The sequence below is a fragment of the Papio anubis genome, chromosome 3 (assembly GCF_008728515.1).
Source record: "Papio anubis isolate 15944 chromosome 3, Panubis1.0, whole genome shotgun sequence".
Classification (NCBI taxonomy): Eukaryota; Metazoa; Chordata; class Mammalia; order Primates; family Cercopithecidae; genus Papio; species Papio anubis.
This window is the reverse complement of record NC_044978.1, coordinates 90915008-90921007: the sequence shown is the minus strand read 5'-3', so window position 1 is coordinate 90921007 and position 6000 is coordinate 90915008.

Below are 6000 nucleotides of genomic sequence, written 5' to 3'. Positions count from 1 at the left end.
TTATTAAATGTTAATCATATTCTAGACCTGCCTCTTGAGACTGCAGCCAAGTTATTTTGATTGGAGTTTGGAGTATTCTCAAATTCTTTAGTTCTGCAATTCTACAAAGTCTCCAAGTCGATTCCTACAAGGTCACAAATTTATGCAAATAGTGCTTTGCATAGACTAGGTACTCAACTATTGCTTAGGTCTGGGGATAACCTAACTGGGGATGACGATTGCTTAGGTCTGCGGATGACTTACACAGACACTGTTCCTGGTTTTTTGTTTTTAAGCCACTAAGAATAGCTTTCTCAGAAGGCAATCTTATTTTTCTTGTTGATAATTTCTTGATGTTCCTTTCACTGTTGACACTATTACCAAAAATAGACCATTTGGGAGGCTAGCTAAAAATTTTAAGTAATCGGCCGGGCGCGGTGGCTCAAGCCTGTAATCCCAGCACTTTGGGAGGCCAAGGCGGGTGGATCACGAGGTCAGGAGATCGAGACCATCCTGGCTAACATGGTGAAACCCCGTCTCTACTAAAAATACAAAAAACTAGCCGGGCGTGGTGGCGGGCACCTGTAGTCCCAGCTACCAAGGAGGCTGAGGCAGGAGAATCCTCGAACCCAGGAGGCAGAGGTTGCAGTGAGCCAAGATCGCGCCACTGCACTCCAGCCTGGGCGACAGAGCAAAACTCCATCTAAAAAAAAAGAAAAAAGAAAAAAGAAATCCTTGAACCCTTTTGTGTTCGAGGAAATGGCTAACTACAAAATACAACCCTGGCCTCACATGTTGGAAGGTGTCTCCATCCTTCCTCATAACTCCCATATGGCTCCCTTGTTTATCTGTATCTATAAAACCCCAAACCTCTCCCTGTTCTTTGAGATGTTTTAATGTTTTTCATTAATAAATGTTTTCCCTATTGCAATCACCCAAATAAAATCATCCCCTTAATTGTCCAGCGTTCTTTGTCACAAACCAAATCGTAATGCTCAATGCCACTTTAACATAAAATTAATTGGGTTAAGTGAGTTAATACATGAATATATAGCACTTCGAATGGTGTCAGACACCTATTATATGTTCAACAATGTATTATCCATAATGCCTAAATTATCTATAGATATATCGGTGTATATTATACATATATTAATTATGTATGTATAATTATAATTATTATTTTTAATTGTTATTAACTCCTAATCAGGAAAGACAGTTCAGAGAAATCTACTCATCCATATATTTTATTTCCAGTGCTGTAGTCTGAACTAAATTGACCAGAGAAGGAGGAGCAAGAAAAGGTCAAGTGAGTGACTGGGAGAACAAGCGAAGGAAAAGTAAAAATATATGGTTGGTTTTCTCCTATATTCCCAATGCTACTTCCAGACAATAGAGTCAGCACCCTCCCTTCCAGTCTCATCATTTGAAATGTATATCTTCAGCCGGGCACGGTGGCTCAAGCCTGTAATCCCAGCACTTTGGGAGGGCAAGGTGGGCGGATCACAAGGTCAGAAGATTGAGACCATCCTGGCTAACACGGTAAAACCCCGTCTCTACTGAAAATACAAAAAAATTAGCCGGCATGGTGGCGGGTGCCTGTAGTCCCAGCTACTCAGGAGGCTGAGGCAGGAGAATGGCGTGAACCCCAGATCTCACCACTGCACTCCAGCCTGGGTGACAGAGCAAGACTCTGTCTCAAAAATAATAACAATAATAATAAAATCTCTTCTCCCACTTCAAAGCATTATAATTCTCCTCTAGCAAAAACTTCTTCCTTCTCCTTTGATACCTTCATCCTTCAACAGCATATTCTTTCTGTACACCAATATCTTCTACATTCTGAGGGAATGTCACAGCTCCAGTTCCTTTAGTTCATATTTCTTTCCTTCCTTGACTCTGTAGACCTTCATCCCCATTCCTTAGTCAAGCACCTGCAGAGCCTTTACTTTGTTTTTCTCTTCACAATAACTGACCCCTGGATTCTTTAAATCAGAAATCCTTCTCCTTTAAGATAATTTCTTTTGTACATGCCACATTTCCTGCTTTTACCTCACAAAGATTAACTAGGCAGTTACCTTCATCATGACTTTAAGTTACTGAACCATTCCCTCTTTCTCAGGTTAACGTTTACCTCCTTGCCTCTCAACACCCTATTCAAACTCCCTTGTGTTTGTGATGCATTCAGCTTCAGATAAGAGAAACCATAAGTAAAAGAGGCTTAAATCAGGCTAGTCTGATGGTAGTGGGTTATCAGAATTTATTAACACTGGTGTCACTAAAGTTGGTATATAACCCCCCCATTGCTAAATTGGACTGGATTTTAAGAAGAAAAAATAAATAAATAAAAATTTTAAAAATAAAGTGGCTCAAATAAAAATTCTCTGAGAATAGGAAATGATTAAAAGTAAGCTGAGATACTGATCATTTAGTCTTGAGTAGTCGCTTGAGGCACAGATTGTCTCCAATACTAAGCAGCTTTGTCCAGCTACCCACATGTAGCACATGAGTATGTGTGGTGAGACACGGAAAAGGGTCAGAAGCATTGGCCTACAGTAATAGGAGTTTACTGGCTCATTTTTTTCCCGGACCAAACTGAAGGTCGGGCTGCTTATTCTCATGGCCCCAATAACAAGATGCAGATGAACCTGGAGAGAAGAGAGTTTATTTCTGTAACCGGTTACAGGGAGAAGGCCTGGAAATTGTCACCAGACCAATCAAAATTAAGAAGTTTTCCAGAGCTTATACATATTCATCTAAAGACATAAGTGATTAACTTCTTTTAATCTATAGCTAAGATCTGAATCCTGAAGACCTTCCTCGGTAAATTTACTTCATCTAAATGGGTCTAGATGTTGGGGTGATTACCCTTATTTTGTCTACTGCTAAGTCATGGAGGTTTGAGGAGTTCCTTTAGTCCTCAGTAAACTTGTTTGTGGAAGTCTGGGGAGTTTCTTCAGACCCCCAATAAAAGTTGTTTAATCCTGGCCGGGCGCGGTGGCTCAAGCCTGTAATCCCAGCACTTTGGGAGGCCGAGACGGGTGGATCACGAGGTCAGGAGATCGAGACCATCCTGGCTAACACGGTGAAACCCCGTCTCTACTAAAAAAATACAAAAAACTAGCCGGGCGAGGTGGCGGGCGCCTATAGTCCCAGCTACTCGGGAGGCTGAGGCAGGAGAATGGCGTGAACCCAGGAGGCGGACCTTGCAGTGAGCTGAGATCTGGCCACTGCGCTCCAGCCTGGGCGACAGAGCTAGACTCTGTCTCAAAAAAAAAAAAAAAAAAAAGTTGTTTAATCCTAAATAAGAAATTCCTTCATTACCTTGTCATGCTTTAAGGCCCAGGAAAGGCCCAGGCAAAACTCTTGGTGGGCTTTTGCTACATTCCAGCCTTTGTATAAGGGCACTGGCTCTATCAGCTTTTAATATTTAACTTAACCACTCAGTTAGTACTGAAACAGTTGTTACGAAGAGCTGTGTTAGTGAGACCTGGCCTGCTACAATGTGATGCAAGTCCCAGGGCAGACAGTTCTGGGCGGATACTTACAATGCCATTGGGCACCTATGCACTCTCTACCTTTTTGGTCTGCCATCCTTAGCATACTGTCATTTTTCTTTTACTCTTTGCCTCATGGTACCAAATGACATCAGTGCCTCTAGGCCTCAAAACCACAAACCAGGCAAAAACAAGAGAGGGAAAGTAATGGCACCAAATCACATTTGCTTATAATCCATTCACTAGAAGCATATCACATGACCACTGTAGTTTCAAGAAAGGCTGAGCAATTGAGATTTTAGGCTTTACAGACACCATAATAAAGTAAAGAAAAAGGCAGGTATGAAATGTGGAGTGGGCGTTATGGGAGCTGTGATGGTTAATACTGTCAACTTGATTGGATTGTAAGATGCAAAGTATTGATCCTGGGTGTGTCTGGTGCCAAAGGAGATTAACATTTGAGTCAGTGGACTGGGAAAGGCAGACCCACCCTTAATCTGGGTGGGCACCATCTAATCAGCTGCTAGCATGGCCAGAATGAAAGCAGGCAGAAGAATGTGGAAAGCCTAGAATGGCTTAGCCTCCCAGCCTACACCTTTCTCCCATGCTGGATGCTTCCTGCCCTTGAACATCAGACTCCAAGTTCTTCAGCTTTGGGACTCGGACCGGCTTCCTGCTCCTCAGCTTGCAGATGGCCTCTCGTGGGACCTTGTGATCATGTGAGTTAATACTACTTATTAAATTCCCCTTTATATATACATCTATCCTATTAGGTCTATCCCTCTAGAGAACCCTAACACAGGAGCCAACATATAGAATCTGACACACCATGACTCCAAAATGGCAATATTTAATACAGCCATCTCTAGCAGAAGTTCTACACCCTAGATTCTCCTAACCATGCAGTGTACCTATGGCATCACACCCAACTCTGAATCTACCTCAGTGTGTGCTCCCAGCCTCTTACTAAAGAATGAGATGATAATGAAGAAAGACTGAGGTCAATTCCATTATTAATTCTCACACTCTAATTGAAATCCAGTCTATTTTAAGCTTCCCTTCCAGTGACATCCTAAAATAAACTTAATTGTAGTTATTATGCATCTTTCTTTTAAATGCCCATTGCTTTTCATCATAGGAAATAAAAACCTAATATTAAAGCTGTGTTGTGTCATATGTCATGCCAGAATCTCTTCTATGTGCTTAATGCCAATAGCAAAAGCAGAAAGAGCAGTAGGGCCATTTCAGGAACCCAAGCAAGTGGCAAAAACATAAAGACTGAGGAGAGGGCTATTGTGAGAACTCAAGTTGAAAGGGGCTGATCAAGATTGCAGCTATTATTTGGCAATGATATGAAGAGGTGAGGCAAGGAATTAGGAGGCCTTGAAGTCCAACCAAGTAGAACTAATGAACTACATTATGTCCTAACCTGGTCTCATTTAAAGGCTTCTGGATCTGTCCCCAAAAGTGTGCCACAATTATTCTTAAAGTCACAGTACTCTGAACCCACCACATGACAGATTAATTCAACTCTTACCTCCACTGGATTTGCTCTTAAATTTCTCTTTCTTACCTTGGCATTTCATGATATTTCAATATTACATTTCTAACTAATCACAGAATAACCCCACTCAAATGTTTATCATCTTCCCGGGAACATTATAGTGATATCTGGAGCAAAATGGAAAAGAAAGTCACCTACACTACCATCCCTATGGGATCAGTTACCATTTGTAGAGCATAAGCTATGAAGAACTTCTTGCACAAACTCCTAAGGAGAAGAAAGGTGCATGATGGTACCTTGAGCTCGAGCTTGAACTGAATCTTGGCACTTTGCTTTAGAAGAGTAGGAGCTGAAAAAACTGCCATTTCAAAACTGCCAACAGTTTTTTGTTTCACGAAAACATGGAAATAGATCAGAGACAACTGGCTACTTTGACCTGATTAAACTCTTGAATGATTTGTTATGTAAATGTACGGCAAAGGCAGAATTAGAAAAGATGGGATTTTGTTTAATTATGTAAAAGCTTTTTTACTTGGTAGACAAGAGTTGCATTTCCACAGATTTAGTTCCCTTGAGGGAATGTCTCTCCTGAGATTAAGACTCCTCTAAACCTGAAAATGGTTGCCTTTCTTGGGAGATGTGAATTGAGGACATTGCTGGTAGCAGATAAGGACCTAGGGACCAGAGGTTGAAGGAACTGCTTATGTAAGATACATTCTGTGCCCTGGGCATGAACAGTGCTGCTTTGAGCTCCAGATGGTGAAGTGTGATACTGAGTTGAAGAGACAGCCTCCTCTGTCCAGAATCTTTAATACACTAACAGTAAGGAGTGTCAGGTTTTAGAACCTCAGACCTGGAAACGGTATTCAACGCATTCTCTCTCCTGTTGTCTCTTTTTCTCTCTCTCTCTCTCCCATTGTCTCTCTTTCTCTCTCACTCTCTTCCATTGTTTCTCTCTCTCTCTCTCTCTCTCTCCCCCCCCATTGTCTCACTCTCTCTCCCTCTTTCTCCCATTATCTC